General features: G+C 38.3%; 1 protein-coding gene across 1 annotated transcript in view; it reads left to right on the forward strand.

Moving 5' to 3' along the window:
• The window catches only part of ENTREP2 (endosomal transmembrane epsin interactor 2), a 1562546-nt gene that overhangs the window by 1137997 nt on the left and 403716 nt on the right, over positions 1 to 20833 (forward strand). The window lies entirely within an intron of this gene.

The raw sequence follows: 20833 nt of genomic DNA on the forward strand, positions 1-20833 counted from the left end.
AAGTCAGCAGAGTACATTCTGTAGTATTTACTACCGAAACCATCAGGTCCAGGACTCTTTCCTACTGGGGTGTGTTTTATGGCTTGTAAGACTTCCTCGCATGTGATAGGGTGGTCAAGTGATGCTGAGTCTGTTGAGTCTAAGTGGGGAAGTTCCAAGTCAGAGATATATTTATGTACGTCGGGAGATCCCTGATACCTATGGTCTTGATTACTAACAGCTGAGGGTTTGGCAATGTTATATAGAGTCTCATAATATTTTCTAAAGGTTTCTGCAATACTAAAGCTGTCAGTCTTATTGTGTCCCTTTTTGTCTGTTAAAGTGAGAATATATGATTTTAAGTGTTTACGCTTAAGGGATCTAGCGAGTAAGCGGCCCGCTTTATTCCCATATGTATAATAGTGCTGTTTGAGTGCTAGAGTTTGCTTTTGCTGACCTAGGTGAAGAAAGTCTCTAACCTTTGTGCGGGCTTGTGATAATAGATCTAGAAGGGTTGTATTCTCCGGTTTCTGTTTATGAGCTCTTTCTGCCTCTGACAGACTGTGTAGCAAATCATTATATTTTTCTATATGTAATTTCCGTATTCTAGCTTTGTGTTTAATCAGAATCCCTCTGATCACACATTTGTGTGCTTCCCATCTGTTCACTTCTGAGGTCACGTTAATTTTGTTAATTTGGAAATACTCTGGGATGGCTTTCTCTAGGTCTATTCTGACCAGAGGGTCATCCAATAAGTGATCATCTAGTCGCCATTGGAACGGGGCAAGAGGTGTTTCTGGCCATTCTACCACGCACAAGACTGGAGCGTGGTCTGACCAGGTGATAGGTAGAATTTTAGACATTTTTATTGTGGATAAAATTAGTGGGTCTGCAAAGAAGTAATCTAAACGGGAGTACACCCCATGGGGGTGAGAAAAAAAGGTGTAGTCTTTTCTAGTCGGGTTAGATAGCCTCCATACGTCATGGACAGCCAAGTCTCTGAGGAGATGGTTAATACACTTGAGGTCTCTTTTGGGTATAGTAGAACTGCCCCCTGATGTGTCTAGTTTAGGGTCCATAGGAGTGTTAAAGTCCCCACCCATGATGAGTGGGCCTTTCTTCTGGTCCATTATGTGATTAGATAGGTGTCTCATAAATGTCTTTTGGTCTTTGTTAGGGAAATAGGTGTTTACAATTGTGATAGGGCGTCCATATAGTAGCCCATGGACAATAATAAACCTGCCTTCCTGGTCTTTGTCTGTGTGTATCGATTGAAATGGTATAGATCTTTTAATTAAAATACCTACACCGTTCTTTTTATTAGGGCCGGAGGCAAAGAAGGCAGTGGGGTAGTCCTTGTTGTGCCACTTTGGTTCGTGGCCTTTCTTAAAGTGGGACTCTTGCAAGAGGATAATATCCCCACCTAATCTATTGAGGTCTTTCAATACAATGCAACGTTTCGTGGGGCTATTCAAACCCTTAGCATTAATGGTTATGAATTTAAGGGTTTTACATGCCATTATTGAGGAGGAAAAAAAAAAAAAAAAGGAGAAGGAGGGAGAGGTGGTTGAGGAAAGGTGGGTGGGGTGAGTGGGGGGGAGTAGGAGAGGTTAAATGTAAGTTAGTGTAGTGGAAAAATGAATAGGTGTTAGAAGGGGTATCTGAGAGAGAGAATAAGAGGAGAGAAGTTTCTACAGGTTCAGTAGTAAAGAGTGTTTCTCGTAACCTTCCTACTGAGAGGTGAGTACGGTTACTAGTGAAAAGGGAGAGGAAAGAGCCTTGTCTCCTAGGGGTCATTGAGGGGTGTATTTCTTGTGTTATTAACAGTGTAGTTCCCGGTCTATAGGGTCCATATGGAAAAAGTCAATCTGGTTCAAAATGGTTCTTTTTGGCTTGTGGCATAGAGAGCCAGTCGGCTGCTTAGCATGCAGGTCTAGGAGTGTAGTTTTCTAAGTGTCATGGTATTTCTGGCGTTGTGTGGGAGCATAAATTGTTGGTTATGTGTTATCAGAAATGTTTAAATCAATGTCTAGTCTTGTTCTAGAGGTTAGTAAGGTGAAGATGAGGTTATACATCAGAGAGAAAAAGATGGCAAACCTAATTAAACCGTTTAACATGTCATAAGTAAACAAACAGTAAGTATGATAATATATTATATAGAATCATATACTTTCACCAACAGAAGAGGGAAAGGTAAATTATTAAACAATTCTGGTATGCTCGTGGTTAGCTAAAAGGTTGGTACATTCTGTATGCACAGTGCGAATATACTGTTCCATTGGCTAGCTATGTAATATGTGCATATCTTATTATTCCATTTCTAACATAATCCCAGCTGTCTTTTAAGATGGGATGATATATTAATTCAAACTGGTGAACAAATCAAATCATCAACGGTTACAAATAAAATATTACATTCTAGAAAACCAACAACTCATAATTCTAATAAGGATTGACATCATAATGTGGCTGTGAACAATACCTATATATCATAAGTAAGTAAACTTTGCTATCTAAAACAGATTGAGTTAGTAACATAAACATAGCTATTTTGGTAGACTGCTTTTAATCTGGAAAGTGTTTAAGTAATCTAAGGACTGCACAGTGCTTGTAAACTGACATCTACTATTTTGTAGCGATGATTGAAAGGAAAAAGTCCAGTTTGGGGTGATACGAGTAAGCCCCATTGTCCTTTAAAGAAAGCACAAAGTTTCACATTCTAGTCTCAATTTTTTATACAGCCGCCTAAGGCATGAGCTGTTGAGTCTTTTCCAAAAGAGGTAGTGGATGTTAAAGTGGTTATTTAAACATTATACGATACCTCATCTAGGCGGGGGAGCAGAAGGTTGGTTATCATCAGATTGAGAGGAAAGAGTGTTTCTAGTGTCATCTGCTTCTGTATCTGGAAAAGATATCTTTAGGCCCAATTTTTCATTAAGCTTATGAAGGTCGTCTGGGCCACGATAAATTGTCGTTTCCCCATTTTTTGTGGTAATTAAACTTACTGGGAACCCCCAGCGGTATTGAATACCCTCTGCTCGAAGTGTATCTGTAATAAATCTCAGGTCTCGGCGTTTCTGGAGGGTGGCAGGGCTTATGTCAGAGAATATTTGAATCTTGATGCCTGTATATGTAACGGGGGATTTAACTCTTGCGTTCTTTAGTACTTCTTCTTTATCAAGGAAATTCAGGAAGCGGACTATGACGTCTCGTGGTGGTGCTTTCCCCGCTGGTTTAGGCCTAAGGGCCCTATGCGCCCTTTCTAGGATCATATCTGGTGCAGATGGAGTACCCTTAATGGTGCAAAATAAATCTTGCAGACAGCCAGATAGGGCAGATGGGATGATGGATTCAGGGATCCCCCTGACTCTCAAATTGTTTCATCTGTTTCGGTTGTCGAGGTCTTCGATTTTGTCTAATAAAAAGTTAATATTTTCTTCATGGTTATGTATTTGTTTTGTAGATTGCTGTACATCATCACATAACATTGTCTGTATATTTTCCAATTTGGCGACTTTTTGTTTTACTTGAGAAATGTCTTTTCGCAGCTCACCAAACAAGCCCCTAACCTCCTTCAGCACTTCTTTAATATCATCTTTGGATGACAGGTTTTTTTAGATCTTCTCTTGTTATAAAAGGGCTATTATTGTGTGATGTGTCATGCATTGAGGCCTGAGCTTGTGCCTCAGAGGAATCAGGCCCTTTTTCATTTTGAGAATCCACTGTCTTTAGATATTGATTGAGGGTGGTGTTTTTCAGTGGTTTTTCCATTCTAGTTGCCCGTTTACAGGGCATTCCAAATCACCCCTGTTTTGACCAGAGAGCCCCTGTTTTAAGAGCTAAAGCAGGTTTAGGGTGCTTCAGCTTAAAGTGTGCGTGCTGAATCAAACATAGGCTGTGTCTGATGTGAAGCAAAGTATGTTTTAATGTTCATAAGGCCTATTTTGCGTCTTATTCTATTTTTGTAAGGCCGTGGGTGTTAATGGAAGGTAGGAGCTTTACATACTTTACCTCCGGCCTCCTTGTAATCCTGTCTTGCCTTTTATTTGATGGATTGCTGGCCCCCACCGGAGTAGCACTCACTTTCTGAATCAAGGGCCCAGTGTGTCGGGTGGTTGCCGCTGTGAGTTCGTACACAGTAGATCAAATCAGTGCCTTGATGGTTGTCCGGTCGGGTGACAGTCCACAACCGGAGCTACGCAGTAACTGCGTAGTATGTCTTGCTGCTTAGTCTTGGGCCTGCGTTGTAATGGTGTCTGCCGGTTCCAGGTCTTATTGCGGTAAGCTTTTACAAAATTGGGCTCAGTTAGTATATCAGCTGACTGCTCAGTCGGGTAACAGTCCGTGTCACAAGCGATGGCAGAATCACATGAGGGTTATGTGATCCAAAGCAGCTGCGTGTAGATTAGATGATCTGGGCCGTTACAAATGCCTCCTTGCCCGCGTCTCACACGTTATTGTCTAAATTTTGAATCAGATCTATCTCTGATACTCAGGGGTGCTCTAGATGGTATAAGAGCAGTTTGGGTTACCGGGAACTTGATGTTTGATCCCCTTATGGAGAAACTTGGCTACGGAGCCTAGTTAGTGTGCGGCCATTTCCCTGCTTGGCCAGGCTCCGCCCTCAAGTATTTATTTTTAAATAGGAATAATTTATTTAATGATAGTGTAGTGTTAGGTGTAATTGTGACTTAGGTTAATTTTTATTTTACAGGTAAATTTGTCATTATTTTAACTAGGTAGCTATTAAATAGTTAATAACTATTTAATAGTTTTTGTACCTAGTTAAAATAAATAGAAATTTGCCTGTAAAATAAAAATAAATCCTAAAATAGCTACAATATAATTATTAGTTAGATTGTAGCTATATTAGGGTTTATTTTAAAGGTATTTAGTTTTAAATAGGATTAATTTAGTTAATAAGAATAATATTTATTTAGATGTATTTAATTAATATTTAAGTTAGGGGGGTGTTAGGGTTAGACTTAGGTTTAGGGGTTAATAATTTTATTATAGTGGCGGCAGTGTAGGGGGGGCAGGATAGGGGTTAATAAATATATTATAGGTGGCGGCGGTGTAGGGGGGGGCAGGATATGGGTTAATAGGTAATATGTAGGTGGCGGCGGGGTCCTGGAGCGGCGGTTTAGGGGTTAACATGTTTATTATAGTTGCGGCGGGGTCCGGGAGTGGCGGTTTAGGGGGTAATAACTTTATTTAGTTGCGGTGGTGTAGGGGGGGCAGATTAGGGGTGTTTAGACTCAGGGTACATGTTAGGGTGTTAGGTGTACACACTTCCCATAGGAATCAATGGGATATCGGGCAGCAGCAAACATGAGCTTTCGCTATGGTCAGACTCCCATTGATTACTATTAGATCCGCCACCTCCAGGGCGGCGGATTGAAAACCATGTACGCTGGCCCGGAATAGTGGCGAGCATACCTGCTAGTTTTTTGATAACTCCCAAAAGTAGTCAGATTGTGCCGAACTTGCGTTCGGAACATCTGGAGTGACGTAAGAATTGATCTGTGTCGGATTGATTCTGGCGGATCGAAGCTTATGTCACTATATTCTACTTTTGCCAGGCTGTAGTGCTTGATAACTACAGCGAATCAGCCTCGCCAAAAATATGCTGTGGAATTCCAGCGTATTTGAGGTTGACCGCTTGATAACTAGAGGCCATAGTCTTTTGACTAAAATGTCATTTTGATTTCGTTTTAATCATGGAGGCCCATTTATCAAGCTACGTATGGAGCTTGTGGGCCCGTGTTTCTGGCGAGTCTTCAGAGTCGCCAGAAATAGCAGTTATGAAGCAGTGGTCTGAAGACTGCTGCTCCATAACCCTGTCCGCCTGCTCTGAGCAGGCGGACAGGAAACGCCACAATACAACCCGATCTAGTACGATCGGGTTGCTTGACACCTCCCTGCTGGCGGCCCATTGGCCGCGAGTCTGCAGGGGGCGGCGTTGTACCGGCAGCTCTTGTGAGCTGCTGGTGCAATGCTTAATACAGAGAGCGTATTGTTCTCCGCATTCAGCGAGGTCTTGTGGACCTGATCCGCATTGTTGGATCAGGTCCGCAAGACCTTTAATAAATAGGCCTCAAAGTCTTTTGACTAAAATGCCATTTTAGTTTTAGTCGTATTTTAGTCATCAGAATTGCTTTAGTTTTATACTCATTTTAGTCTAGTTTTAGTCGACGAAATTAACATTGGTAGCCATTACTGAGCCTCATTAGCTCTTTCCCACGACATGGAACGTTCTAGCCGTTTGTCTGTACTGAAGCCATAGCTGCTTTGTTACTGGGATCATGGGCTGGAGGGCGTGCCTAGCATCATATGCAATCCTATGATCCGATCCCATCATTTAAATCACACGATTGCATGAACGATCATGTGATTTCAATTTATTTATATCAGAACTTTGTTCCGATGTAGACAATTTAGTCCCATCATGAAAGGGTTAACTGAATTTGTCCCTGAAAAACATCTCTGTAATTACTGTAGATTTGCTATTGTTTCAATAGAAATTAGATATTCAAAAGCAGCTACAAAATGTTTTCTATTAAACATAGTCACTTGTAAGAGTGTCACTTATTACCACTCCGTTAATTTAAGAAATTAATCTGATATAGAAGGTATCAAAAATAGATTTATGAAACTATTAAAAGATTACTATGCACCAAAATCATTTAGTCTTTATATTTGTTTCTCTGGGGCATTATGTATGGCTCTGACATAGACTTATCTGTCTGACGCTCATAGCTCACAGCGATTATGTCACTCTGGTGTACTGTTACCATGTTAATTTCTTAATATATCAAGATGAAAGATCAGTAAAATAGTTTTTTACCACATGCTTGTTGTAGATAGGACATTTGCTGCTCATAGTTACTAGACTATTTGAGGCACTCAAATGTGTTTTTTTATTAAAATAATGAATGTGTTCTAGGTACAGTATCATTGTTTTATTCTTGTGATTATTACTGATTTGAATGATATTTAGAAGAAATGAAAAAAGTATAGAAATTTTTTAAGGATCTACTTTTATGTTCTCCTCAACAGATTATGGACCGCATTTATCAATATCAGGAAGGACAAGGTTTGCTTTCGCGAACCTGTCTGCCCAGGATTGCTGCCAGTGGGCATCAGTATGCTGCCCGCATTTAACATTGCAAAAGCGGCTACTGGTGCAGGGGCTGTCAATCACCTTGGGCAAACGTGCCCGGGTTGATTTTTATCCAGCAGCTAAAAGCTGGTGTGCAGGTTAGGAAGCAGCAGTATGATGAAAAAGCTCTAAAGCTGCATACGCAGCTTGATAAATGGAGCACTATGTATGAAACATCTATACTATAATCGCATTTGTAACACGTCCGTCGCCGTCAGCAGTTGCGCACGCATCCTCAACGGAATGTTGGCAGGGGAATTCTTTTACCACCCTGTCATTTTCGGAATCCACCAGGATGCAGTGAAGGCAAATGGAGCATCTGGTGTTCCCAGATGTGGTGATCCTTGGCGGCGACGGTCCTCAGTAGCAGTCCCGGGTGGCTGCACTCCTCGGTGGCATGGATGCTCCTCTTCATGCGATCGTCCGCGGCATACTGAAGATTAAATGCAAGGTACCCCATATTTAATGGGGTATCTTGCATTCCTATTGGCTGACATTTTCACATCCGCCAATAGGATGATAGCAACTGAAATCTTATTGGCTGGTGAACAGTCAATAGGATGAGAGCAACTGAAATCTTATTGACTGGTGAACAACTTGCTCTTGGTTTCAGTGTGCGGTGGACGATCACATAAAGTGGAGCCCCCCCACCTCAGAGGAGATCCGCTGAGGAGCGCCACTTTTTTGAACACCACTCCAAATCTCCGCTCCGTGCTCCGGACTTCAGGAACTGTGAGTACCTATTTGGGGCTTTAGTGTTAGGTTTCTTTAAAAAAAAAAAAAAATTTAATTAGGGTTTTTTCGGGCAATGTGAAAAAAAGAGATGAATGCCCTTTTAAGGGCAGTAAAAGAGAGCTGAATGCCCTTTTAAGGGCAATGCCCATACAAATGCATCTTTAGGGACAATGGGCAGTTTAGGTTTGTTAGTGTTAGTTTTTTTTATTTTGGGGGGTTTGTTTTAATGCTAGAGGGGAGATTAGTAATTTTTTAGGTAAAAGAGCTGTTTAACTTAGGGCAATGCCCTACAAAGGCCCTTTTAAGGGATATTGGTAGTTTAGATTACATTAGGGTTTTTTTTTGTTTTTTTTTTAAAAAGGGGTTATTAGATTAGGAATATTTTTTTTTTTCATTGATCTTATTTTTTTTATTTTTTTGTAATTTAATTATTGGAAAGGGGGATAGGAACAGGGGGAAGGGAGATATGGGGGAAGGGATAGACAGAGGAATAAGGATAGGGGGACAGGGGATGTGGATAGGGGGATAGGGACAGGAGGAGAGGGGGATAGGGATGGATAGGTATATTTCTTTCATTAAACATTTTGGCCCATGTACACAGGCTTTACCACTAGTCTATATATAATGTCATAGCACTCATTTACCACCTGTCAATTAGCTCATATTGTGGAAGGTTTCGTCCTTTTCATCAAGATTACTTGAATCATTTGCTTACAACTTATTGTGGTTTTCTACTTGTCCAAATAATATCATAGTCACATTTATTTTGTATACATTGAAGAAAAAATAATTTGAAGTGTATTTAACATAATTATTTACATTTCTCTGTTAGGTCCTGTTATTCAAAAACTCTCCGCTTATTTATATTAAAATATAAATGAGAAAGCTTAAATGCAATAATAAAGAAAGAACCCAATCTAAAGTGTAAAGCAATCTAAAATACAAAACACAAAGGCCTCTATTTATCAAGCTGTCAACCACAAATATGCTGGAATTCCACAGCGTATTTGTCGCGAGCCTGATTTGCTTTAGTTATCAAAGGCTAGAGACCGTCAAAAGTAAAATTTTGTGACATAACATACGATCCGCCGGACTCAGTCCGACACAGATCGATGCTTACGACACTCCAGATGTTCCGAACGCAAGTTCGGCACAATCTGACTACTTTTGGAAGTTAGCAAGATCCTACCAGGAACGCTCGCCACTTTTCCAGCCCAGTGTACCTGGTTTTCAATCCACCGACCTGAAAGCGGCGGATGCCATAGGAATCAATGGGAGTCTGACAGCAGAGAAAGCTTATGTTCGCTGCTGCCCGATATCCCATTGATTCCTATGGGAAATGTCTACACCTAACACCCTAACATGTACCCCGAGTCTAAACACCCCTAATCTACCCCCCCTACACTGCCGCCACCTACTTTATACTTATTAACCCCTAAACCGCCGCTCCCGGAGCACACTGCCACTCTAATAAACTTATTAACCCCTAAACTGCTGCTCCTGGACCCCGCCGCAACTAAATAAAGTTATTAAACCCTAAACCGCCACTCCTGGACCCTGCCGCCACCTACATTATATTTATTAACCCCTAATCTGCCGCCCCTACACCGCCGCCACCTACATTATATTTATTAACCCCTAATCTGCCCCCCGCCTACACCACCGCCACTATATTAATTTTATTAACCTCTAAACCTAAATCTAACCCTAACACCCGCCTAACTTAAATATTATTTAAATTAATCTAAATAAATTTACTATTATTAACTAAATTATTCCTATTTAAAACTAAATACTTACCTATAAAATAAACCATAAGATAGCTACAATATAATTAATAAGTACATTGTAGCTATTTTAGGATTTATTTTTATTTTACAGGCAACTTTGTATTTATTTTAACTAGGTACAATAGTTATTAAATAGTTATTAACTATTTAATAACTACCTAGCTAAAATAAATACAAAAGTACCTGTAAAATAAATCCTTACCTAAGTTACAATTACACCTAACACTACAATTAAATTAAATTAATTAACTAAAATTACCTACAATTAAATAAAATAAACTAAAGTACAAAAGAAAACCCACTAAATTACAGAAAATAATAAAATAATTACAAGAATTTTAAACTAATTACACCTAATCTAAGCCCCCTAATAAAATAAAAAAGCCCACCAAAATAATAAAAAACCCTACCCTATACTAAATTACAAATAGTCCTTAAAAGGGCCTTTTGTGGGGCATTGCCCCAAAGTAATCAGCTCTTTTACCTGTAAAAAAAGAAATACAACCCCCCCAACATTAAAACCCACCACCCACATACCCAACCCTACTCTAAAACCCACCCAAACCCCCCTTAAAAAAAACTAACACTAACCCTCTGAATATCCCCCTACCTTGAGCTGTTTTCACCCAGCCGGGCACAAGTGGACATCCAGAGGGGAAGAAGTATTCATCCGATCCGGGCAGAAGAGGACATCCAGACCGGCAGAAGTCTTCATCCAGGCGGCATCTTCTATCTTCATCCATCTGGAGCGGAGCCAGTCCATCTTCAATCCATCCGACATGGAGCATCCTCTTCCATCGACGTCCTGACGAAGAATGAAGGTTCCTATATAAATGACGTCATCCAAGATGGCGTCCCTTGAATTTCGATTGGCTGATAGGATCAGCCAATTTGAATTAAGGTAGGAAAAATCCTATTGGCTGATCCAATCAGCCAATAGGATTGAGCTCACATTCTATTGGCTGATTGGAACAGCCAATAGAATGCAAGCTCAATCCTCGATGTCGGATGGATTGAAGATAGACCCGCTCCGCTCCAGATGGATGAAGATACAAGATGCCGCTTGGATGAAGACTTCTGCCGGTCTGGATGTCCTCTTCTGCCCGGCTGGGTGAAGACAGCTCAAGGTAGGGTGATCTTTAGGGGGTTAGTGTTAGTTTTTTTAAGGGGGTTTGGGTGGGTTTTAGAGTAGGGTTGGGTGTGTGGGTGGTGGGTTTTAATGTTGGTGGGGTATTGTACTTTTTTTTTACAGGTAAAAGAGCTGATTCCTTTGGGGCAATGCCCCGCAAAAGGCCCTTTTAAGGGCTATTTGTAATTTAGTATAGGGTAGGGAATTTTATTATTTTGGGGGGCTTTTTTATTTTATTAGGTGGATTAAATTAGGTGTAATTAGTTTAAAATTCTTGTATTTTTTTATTTTCTGTAATTTTGTGGGGTTTTTTGTACTTTAGTTAATTTTATTTAATTGTAATTAGTTTTATTTAATTGTAGCTAATTTATGTAATTATTTTAATGATAGTGTAGTGTTGGGTGTAATTGTAACTTAGGTTAGGTTTTATTTTACAGGGTTTTTTTGTATTTATTTTAGCTAGGTAGTTATTAAATAGTTAATAACTATTTAATAACTATTGTACCCAGTTAAAATAAATACAAACCTACCTGTAAAATAAAAAATAAATCCTAAAATAGCTACAATGTAATTATTAGTTATATTGTAGCTATCTTAGGGTTTATTTTATAGGTAAGTATTTAGTTTTAAATAGGAATAATTTAGTTAATAATAGTAATATTTATTTAAATGTATTTAAATTATATTTAAGTTGGGGGGTGTTAGGGTTAGGGTTAGACTTAGGTTTAGGGGTTAATAATTTATTATAGTGGCGGCGGTGTAGGGGGGGCAGGATAGGGGTTAATATATATAATGTAGGTGGCAGCGGGCTCCGGGAGTGGCGGTTTAGGGTTTAAACATTTTATTTAGTTGTGGCGGTCTCCAGGTGCAGCAGTTTAGGGGTTAAACAATTTATTTAGTTGTGGCGGGGTCTGGGATCGGCAGGATAGGGGTTAATAACTTTATGTAGGTGGCGGCGGGGTCCGGGAGCGGCGGTTTAGGGGTTAATATATTTATTATAGTTGAAGGGGGCTTCGGGAGCTGCGCTTTAGGGGGTAAAACTTTATAGTATAGTGTGGGTGCTTAGTGACAGTATAGCAAGAGAGCTGCGAATAAGCCGAAGAGCAGCGAGATTGATGACTGTTAGTTAACAACAGTCCACTGCTCATCGCACCGTACTTGGTGCGCATCGTTTTAACAGCTTTCTTGATAAATTTGGTGAACCAATTCAGGTCCGCGGCGGCGGCGATGTTAGGCGAGCGTATTGGGGCCTTTGAATGCAGGTAAGTAGACAGCTTGATAAATAGATGCCAAAGTGTAAGTGTAAAAAAACACTCATATCACGCAGAGAGGTATTGCACTGGGCATGTCTCTCATTCATATATAGAAATGAGAGAGATTGTGCAGTGCTGGAGAGTTCCGCCCTTTTTCTTTTGAATATTCAGACCCCCAATGATCAAAAGTGCTATGAGGCGGCAAAATATTTGAAAGGATCCGCCAATATGTAGAGGGAGCCTATCGAAATATTCCAAGCTCCTGACATAGCGGCATCACCGAGAGGCGTTTACTATACAGACCATTTATCAATGATGCTGGCTATAGATGACATATTGGTGATGTATAGTAAAAGATCCTTTGCAATATAACTGCTATAATTGCATTTGGAGTATGTGGTGGTATAGTGGTTAATAGGATAGATACTTATGGTGGGTATTTGGCAGCATAGGCATTAATAGGATAGATACTTGTGGAGGGTATTTGACAGTATAGTAGTTAATAGGATAGATACTTGTGGCGGTTTAAATTTTTATTAATGTAGTGTTATTTTGTGATCATGAGGTACTTCGGTTTAGGGGTATGAGGATTAGTGGTTAAAGCATCTTTCAGACAGACAAAAGACTGAAAGAAAACACTGAGCAAAGTGAAATATCCTTCATAAAAACATCACATAGATTTAGAAATGTTGACAATAAACTCCATTCATTTACACTACTAAATGCATGATTAGGCATACAGTTTTAATAGAATTTTCGTGATTTAAGTAATTATGTCCTTTTATGTTTATCAAATAACCTTGGGAACAGAGGCCTAATATTTAAAACTTCGCCGACATGAAGAGAAATCAAGCAAAATCTTTGGATTTTTTATAGACCTTTCATTGTAAAGTAGGTGTCTCTCCTTCACAACAAGAACATTGCATAGTGAGAGAAATATCTTTCAAATTAAAATGTGTGCTTACTACAATTTTATAGGGACCTCTCCATACTGACGAGACATCTTAGTTCATCTCACATGAGCGGAGAGCTTTTGAATATCAGGCCCAAAGTGAGATATGCATATTTCTTAGTGTCATCTATAAAACAAATGTTTTACAGGTTATTTTATTTTCATTTTTATACTTAAAATTACATCACCTGTGCTGCATCACTGTGCACTGAACCTGAATAAAAGGAACACTGACATTTTTATTGTTTATAAACTGCTCTCACATACAGCTAACAGGGTGCAATGAAGCAAGGATTTATCATCTGAAAAGCACATCATGATACCGCTCAGTTTCAGCCTTCTAAACCTATAGAGAGTTGTATAATTCCTTGCACAGCAAATTGTTTCATGATATTCTTCAAATGAACTAAGTAAGCCCCTGAGGCTTTTGTTAAATATACTCACCAAGATGTCAGCCTAGTCAAAATATCTTTTCTTTCAGGCAGCATGATTTATTTCAGATTATAAAATGTAGCAGCAATTATATGTTAGTTTGAGTTAACAATATAGCCATATATTAGCAGGTGTGGTCACATATTGTAGACCTATTGGGCTAGATTACAAGTGGCACGCTAAAGATAGCATGTGACGTGATTGATATCAGAATATTGCGGGTGCGTTAATGTGTGCTTCCATTACAAGTTTAAAGTGAATGAGAGCAATTTAATTTAACGTGAGTCGGGTTAGCGGGACTGAAGACCTTGTGTAAAGGTTTAGGGATAAAATAAAAGTTGCACCAAACACAACATAATTCCATAATAATATTTAATATGTTTTACTGCGTGTTTACTGTAAATATTTTACATTCCAATGTTCCTTACATACAGGAATGTGTTATTTTTATTGCAAATACATATTTCTATATATATCTTTATATACCTATACCTGTATATCTATTCCTATAGCATTATATTTTACATTAACATTATCAGATATCTAGAAATATATATTTAATAATAAAAAAAAATTCTATGTGAAGAACATAGAAATGTAAATTATGGTTAACACGCTTCAGGTTTTGTGCGTTATTGAAATATTAAATATAAAATATTACAAATTTGAATAATAATTATTAAAAAGTATTATAATTTCTGTTTTATTTACATATATATATATATATTATATATGTGGTGACGGTTTAAATCAAAAGTACATAAGTTTTTATTGCCAATATTGACTCTTTGATGCTGGTCTAAACGACATGGAGATATAACTGCATCCGGCCGGTGCAGTTTTTGTTCCTATTTTGTGCTCTCGACTTTGTTGTGTCATCGCTTCATTGTTACCTCGTATCCATTGAGGTTTAAAATTGTAAGTGTGCACTTTTATTCTATTTACCCTATTCACTTTATTAAGCAATATTACACTATATGTGCGCTTCTCTGTTTTCATTCCCACTTACACGATCATCCCCACCAACTGTGAAAGTGGAAACAAGAGCCCATTGAACTGTGGATCAGTGGGACCGGGAATAAGAGGTTGTGAACAGTGGAGGAATTTTGTCACGTAGGATCAAATGGTGCCATTGAACAGCACACTGCAGTATCCTTACCTCATGTGATTGAGGTAGTATCTTGTGAGTACAATACAAGAAGGGGTATCACGGGAACCATTCTATATTGACACTACTTGTATATATGTCACATTGACTTTCTAAATTTAACACTCTCAATTGGTTAGCATTTTCAGCTTTTTTAAATATCTGGAATACAGCTTACAGAGGACTCATTAACAGAGACTATCTTGTAGGTGGTTATTTAGCGATTAATATCCTCCATTATCCTTTGTTTGTATACTAGTCTATTCTGTAGGTCCGCTATACTGCTCCATAGTATTGTATTATTGAATAGCAGGACCCCTTCAGATACTCTCTCTAGTGTAGTTGAACATTTTATTTACACTTAGGATTTATTGTATGCATAAGAGGGAGGGATAATCCCTTCTACCCTACAGTTGATAGTTCTATACTAGTGCGCCCTGTTCTGTCTACCATTCTCTCTTGTCTTATATATATATATAATTTTAATTTTTTTCCCTGTGGATTATTTTGAATTTTTTATAGTATCTACAATAATTTTTTATTCTCTAAAAACCACAACTGAAAGAGTTACCTCTGTGCTCATTGTTAATTATTTGGTTTCAGATGTTCAATAAAATTAATTATAAAAAAAAATAAAAAAAAAATTATTTATTTATTTTCATTTTTTATTCCTGTCCTGATACAAATGCGGTGTCATAAGTAGTGAATCCGAGACTTTTTTTAAACTCCTAAATGATTTACATTAATTTACATTTGTAATTGTTCATTAAAGGAATAAGAAAGTAAGTTGATTCTATAAAAGAATACAAAAGACTCTATATTTCAGTTCAAGTGTATTTCAAAAATAAACACAGCTCAGCAGGGAAGTTTCCTCTTTCAGAAAGACTGGATAGACTACAACATGCTGGAACTAGAATATGAGGAAGTATCACATGATATTTCAAGTAATGTGGAATACCAAAGCAGAAGTACAATTGTTCACAGCCATTTATTTCTGTTTGCAGGTGCTGCAGCTTCACATTAGCTTCCTATAATTTTAATACATGCAAAAACAAAGACACAGAGGCCTATTTATCAAGCCGTCAACCGCAAATACGCTGGGATTCTGCAGCGTAATTGTGGAGAGCCTGATTTGCCTTATTTAACAAAGCCTACAGACCAGCAAAAGTTTAAATCTGTGACATAACATACGACCCGCCGGTCTCAATCCGACACAGATCGATGCTTACATCATTACAGATGTTCTGAATACAAATTCGGCACTATCTGACAACTTTTGCAAGTTAATAAATTTCTAACAGGTACGCTCGCCACTATTTCGGCCCAGCGTACCTGGTTTTCAATCCGCAACCTTGGAGGCCTCGGATGCCATAGGAATCAATGGGAGTCTGAAAGCAGCGAAAGCTTATGTTCGATGTTGCCAGATATCCAATTGATTTCTATGGTAGAATAAAAGTTAAGTTTACACTAAACACCCTAACAAGTTCCCTGAGTCTAAACACCCCTAATCTGCTGCCCCGACATCGCCGCCACTAAATAAAGTTATTAAACCCTATCACGCTGCTCCCGGACCCCACCTCAACTAAATAAAGTTATTAACCCCTATCCCTCCGCTCCCATACCCCACCGCAACTAAATAAATATCTTAACCCCTATACCGCCGCTCCCGGACCCCGCCGCAACTAAATAAATGTATTAATCCCTAAACCCCTGGCCTCCCACATCACTACCACTTACTAAACCTATTAACCCCTAAACCGCCAGCCCCCCACATCGCCATGAACTAAATTAAGCTATTAACCCCTAAACCTAACAACCCGCTAACTTTACATTAAATATTAACTCATCCCTATCTTATAATAAATTTAAACTTACCTTTAGAATTAAAATAAACTATATTAAACTATTAATTAACCTACCCTAACTATTATATTATAATTATATTAAACTATATTAAACCTTAAAAGGGCCATTTGCGGGGGCATTGCCCCAAAGAAATCAGCTCTTTTACCTGTGAATAAAAATACAAATACCCCCCAACAGTAAAACTCACCACCCACACAACCAAATCCCCCAAATAAAAACCTATCTAAAAAACCTAAGCTCCCCATTGCCCTGAAAAGGGCATTTGGATGGGCATTGCCCTTAAAAGGGCATTTAGCTCTTTTTCAGCCCAAACCCCTAATCTAAAATTAAAACCCACCCAATAAACCCTTAAAAAAACCCTAACACTAACCCCCGAAGATCCACTTACAGTTTTTGAAGACCAAACATCCAACCTCAACGAAGCAGCAGAAGTCTTCATCCAACCGGGCAGAAGTCTTCATCCAGACGGCATCCTCTATCTTCATCCATTCGGCGCGGAGTGGCTCCATCTTCAAGACATCCGGCGTGGAGCATCCTCTTCTTCCAATGTCTTCTGAACAATGAAGTTTCCCTTTAAATGATGTCATCCAAGATTGCGTCCCTTACATTCCGATTGGCTGATAGAATTCTATAAGCCAATAGGAATTAAGGTGGAAAAAATCATATTGGCTGTTGCAATCAGCCAATAGGATTGAGCTTTCATTATATTGGCTGATCCAATCAGCCAATAGGATTGAGATTACATTTTATTGGCTGATTGGAATAGTCAATAGAGTGCGAGCTCAATCCTATTGGCTGATTGGATCAGCCAATAGGATGAAAGCTCAATCCTATTGGCTGATTGCAACAGCCAATAGGATTTTTTCCACCTTAATTCCTATTGAATTGCTTATAGAATTCTATCAGCCAATCGGAATGTAAGGGATGCCATCTTGGATGACGTCATTTAAAGGGAAACTTCATTGTTCAGAAGATGTTGGAAGAAGAGGATGCTCCGTGCCTGATGTCTTGAAGATGGAGCCGCTCTGCGCCGGTTGGATGAAGATTTCTACCCGCTTGGATGAAGACTTCTGCCAGCTTCGCTGAGGACTTCTGCTGCTTCCTTGAGGATAGATGTTGGGTCTTCAAAAACTGTTAGTAGATCTTTGGGGTTAGTGTTAGTTTTTTTTTTAAGGGTTTATTGGGTGGGTTTTAATTTTATATTAGGGGTTTGGGCTGAAAAAGAGCTAAATGCCTTTTTAAGGGCAATGCCCATCCAAATGCCTTTTTCAGGGCAATGGGGAGCTTAGGTTTTTTAGATAGGTTTTTGTTTGGGGGATTTGGTTGTGTGGGTGGTGGGTTTTACTGTTGGGGGGGTATTTGTATTTTTATTTACAGGTAAAAGAGCTGATTTCTTTGGGGCAATGCACCGCAAAAGGCCCTTTTAAGGGCCATTGGTAGTTTATTGTAGGCTAGTTTATTTTTTATTTTTGGGGGTCTTTTTTATTTTGATAGGGCTATTAGATTAGGTGTAATTAGTTTAAATATTTGATAATTCTTTTTTATTTTGCGTAATTTAGTGTTTGTTTGTTTTTTTGTAACTTAGTGTTTTTTATTTTTTGGAACTTAGTAATTTTTTATTGTAAATTTAAATAGTTTGAGTAGGGTTAGGTTTTTAAAAATGTAATATAGTTCATTTAATTTGTAGTTTAATGTAATTTTAGTATAATAGTTATTGTAGGTTAATTAGTATTTTAATATAGTTTATTTTTATTCTAAAGGTAAGTTTAAATTTATTATAAGATAGGGATGAGTTAATATTTAATGTAAAGTTAGCGGGTTGTTAGGTTTAGGGGTTAATAGCTTAATTTAGTTCATGGCAATGTGGGGGGCTGGCCGTTTAGGGGTTAATATGTTTAGTAAGTGATAGTGATGTGGGAGGCCAGGGGTTTAGGGGTTAATACATTTATTTAGTTGCGGAGGGCTCCAGGAGTGGCGATTTAGGGGTTAATACATCTATTTAGTTGCGGTGGGCTCCGGGAGCAGCGGGATAGGGGTTAATATATTTATTTAGTTGTGGCGGGGTCCGGGAGCGGTGGGATAGGGGTTAATAACTTTATTTAGTCACGTTTAAATTTATTATAAGATAGGGATGAGTTAATATTTAATGTAAAGTTAGCGGGTTGTTAGGTTTAGGGGTTAATAGCTTAATTTAGTTCATGGCAATGTGGGGGGCTGGCCGTTTAGGGGTTAATATGTTTAGTAAGTGATAGTGATGTGGGAGGCCAGGGGTTTAGGGGTTAATACATTTATTTAGTTGCGGAGGGCTCCAGGAGTGGCGATTTAGGGGTTAATACATCTATTTAGTTGCGGTGGGCTCCGGGAGCAGCGGGATAGGGGTTAATAACTTTATTTAGTCACGGCGGGGTCTGGGAACGGCGGGATAGGGTTTAAACATTTTAGTATAGTGGCGGTGTTTAGTGACAGGGTATAAATAAAGTTGGAAAAAGCCAAATAGCAGCGAGATCGACGACTATTAGTTAAAAACAGTCCGCTGCTCATCGCCCCGTACTTGTTGTGTGGCTTTTTTACAGCTTTTTTGATAAATTAGGAGAGCGTATTCAGGTCCGCGGCCGCGATGTTAGGCGAGCGTATTGGTGCCGGTGAATGCATCATAGTTGACGGCTTGATAAGTAGGAGTCAAGTCGCGTTGTTTTGGGTCCTTTGTGCCTCTTGCAAATGATTCCTTCCTCAATGAAAATAACATATTGTGGAATGAGAATGTTGCACTATATTCCAAATTTAAATGAACATTAAAAAAACTAGCCTCAACAGAGGGAATAAGATAACAGGCTTATAACCCTACAAAACCTAGGTACCCATTAAGGTACCCATTACTTCAGTATTTAAACAACTAATAGGAAAAAAACACATTTGTATATTATTCTCAGGCTAATCTTTGCTTTTGATGATGTCTAACATTTACTTATGTCCAGATTGCAAATTAAGGAAGCATTATGGAATGCTAGTATTACTCTAGTTTTATTTAAAGGGACATGAAACTCACACTTTTTCTTTTATTATTTAGATGCTACTTAAAAAAAAAGTTTCCAATTGATTTATATTATCAAATTTACTTTGTTCTCATGTTTTTCTTTGTTGAAGAGATACCTAGGTAGTTAGCGTGCACATGCCTGAAGCACTACATGACGGGATGTAGAGCTGCCATCTAGTGCTCCTGCTAATGTATAACATTGTTGAAAAATTGCTGCCATATAGTGCTGCAGACAAATGCACACTCCTGAGCTTACATCTGTGCTTTTCAACAAAGGATAACAAGAAAATTGAGATAAGTTGATAATAGAAATAAATTGAAAAAATGTTTAAAATTGTATGCTCTATCTGAATCATGAAAGAAAATATTTGAGTTTTACCACACAGACATACAGTTTTACCACACAGACATACAGATTTACCACACAGACATATAGATTTACCACACAGACATATAGATTTAAAACACATACATAACAGATTTACCTGACAGACCTATAGATTTACCACACAGACATACAGATTTACCACACAGACATACAGATTTACCACACAGACATATAGATTTACAACACAGACATAAAGATTTACCACACAGACATACAGATTTATCACACAGACATAAAGATTTAGCACACAGACATACAGATTTATCACATAGACATACAGATTTATCACACATACATACAGATTTACCACACAGACATATAGATTTACAACACAGACATAAAGATTTACCACACAGACATACAGATTTATCACACATACATAATGATTTACCACACAGACATAAAGATTTATCACACAGACATACAGATTTACCACACAGACATACAGATTTACCACACAGACATAAAGATTTACCACACAGACATACAGATTTACCACACAGACATACAGATTTACCACACAGACATATAGATTTACCACACAGACATAAAGATTTACCACACAGACATACAGATTTACCACACAGACATACAGATTTACCACACAGACATATAGATTTACAACACAGACATAAAGATTTACCACACAGACATACAGATTTATCACACAGACATAAAGATTTAGCACACAGACATACAGATTTATCACATAGACATACAGATTTATCACACATACATACAGATTTACCACACAGACATATAGATTTACAACACAGACATAAAGATTTACCACACAGACATACAGATTTATCACACATACATAATGATTTACCACACAGACATAAAGATTTATCACACAGACATACAGATTTACCACACAGACATAAAGATTTATCACACAGACATACAGATTTACCACACAGACATACAGATTTACCACACAGACATACAGATTTATCACACATA

This window comes from Bombina bombina, chromosome 6 (assembly GCF_027579735.1).
Source record: "Bombina bombina isolate aBomBom1 chromosome 6, aBomBom1.pri, whole genome shotgun sequence".
NCBI lineage: Eukaryota > Metazoa > Chordata > Amphibia > Anura > Bombinatoridae > Bombina > Bombina bombina.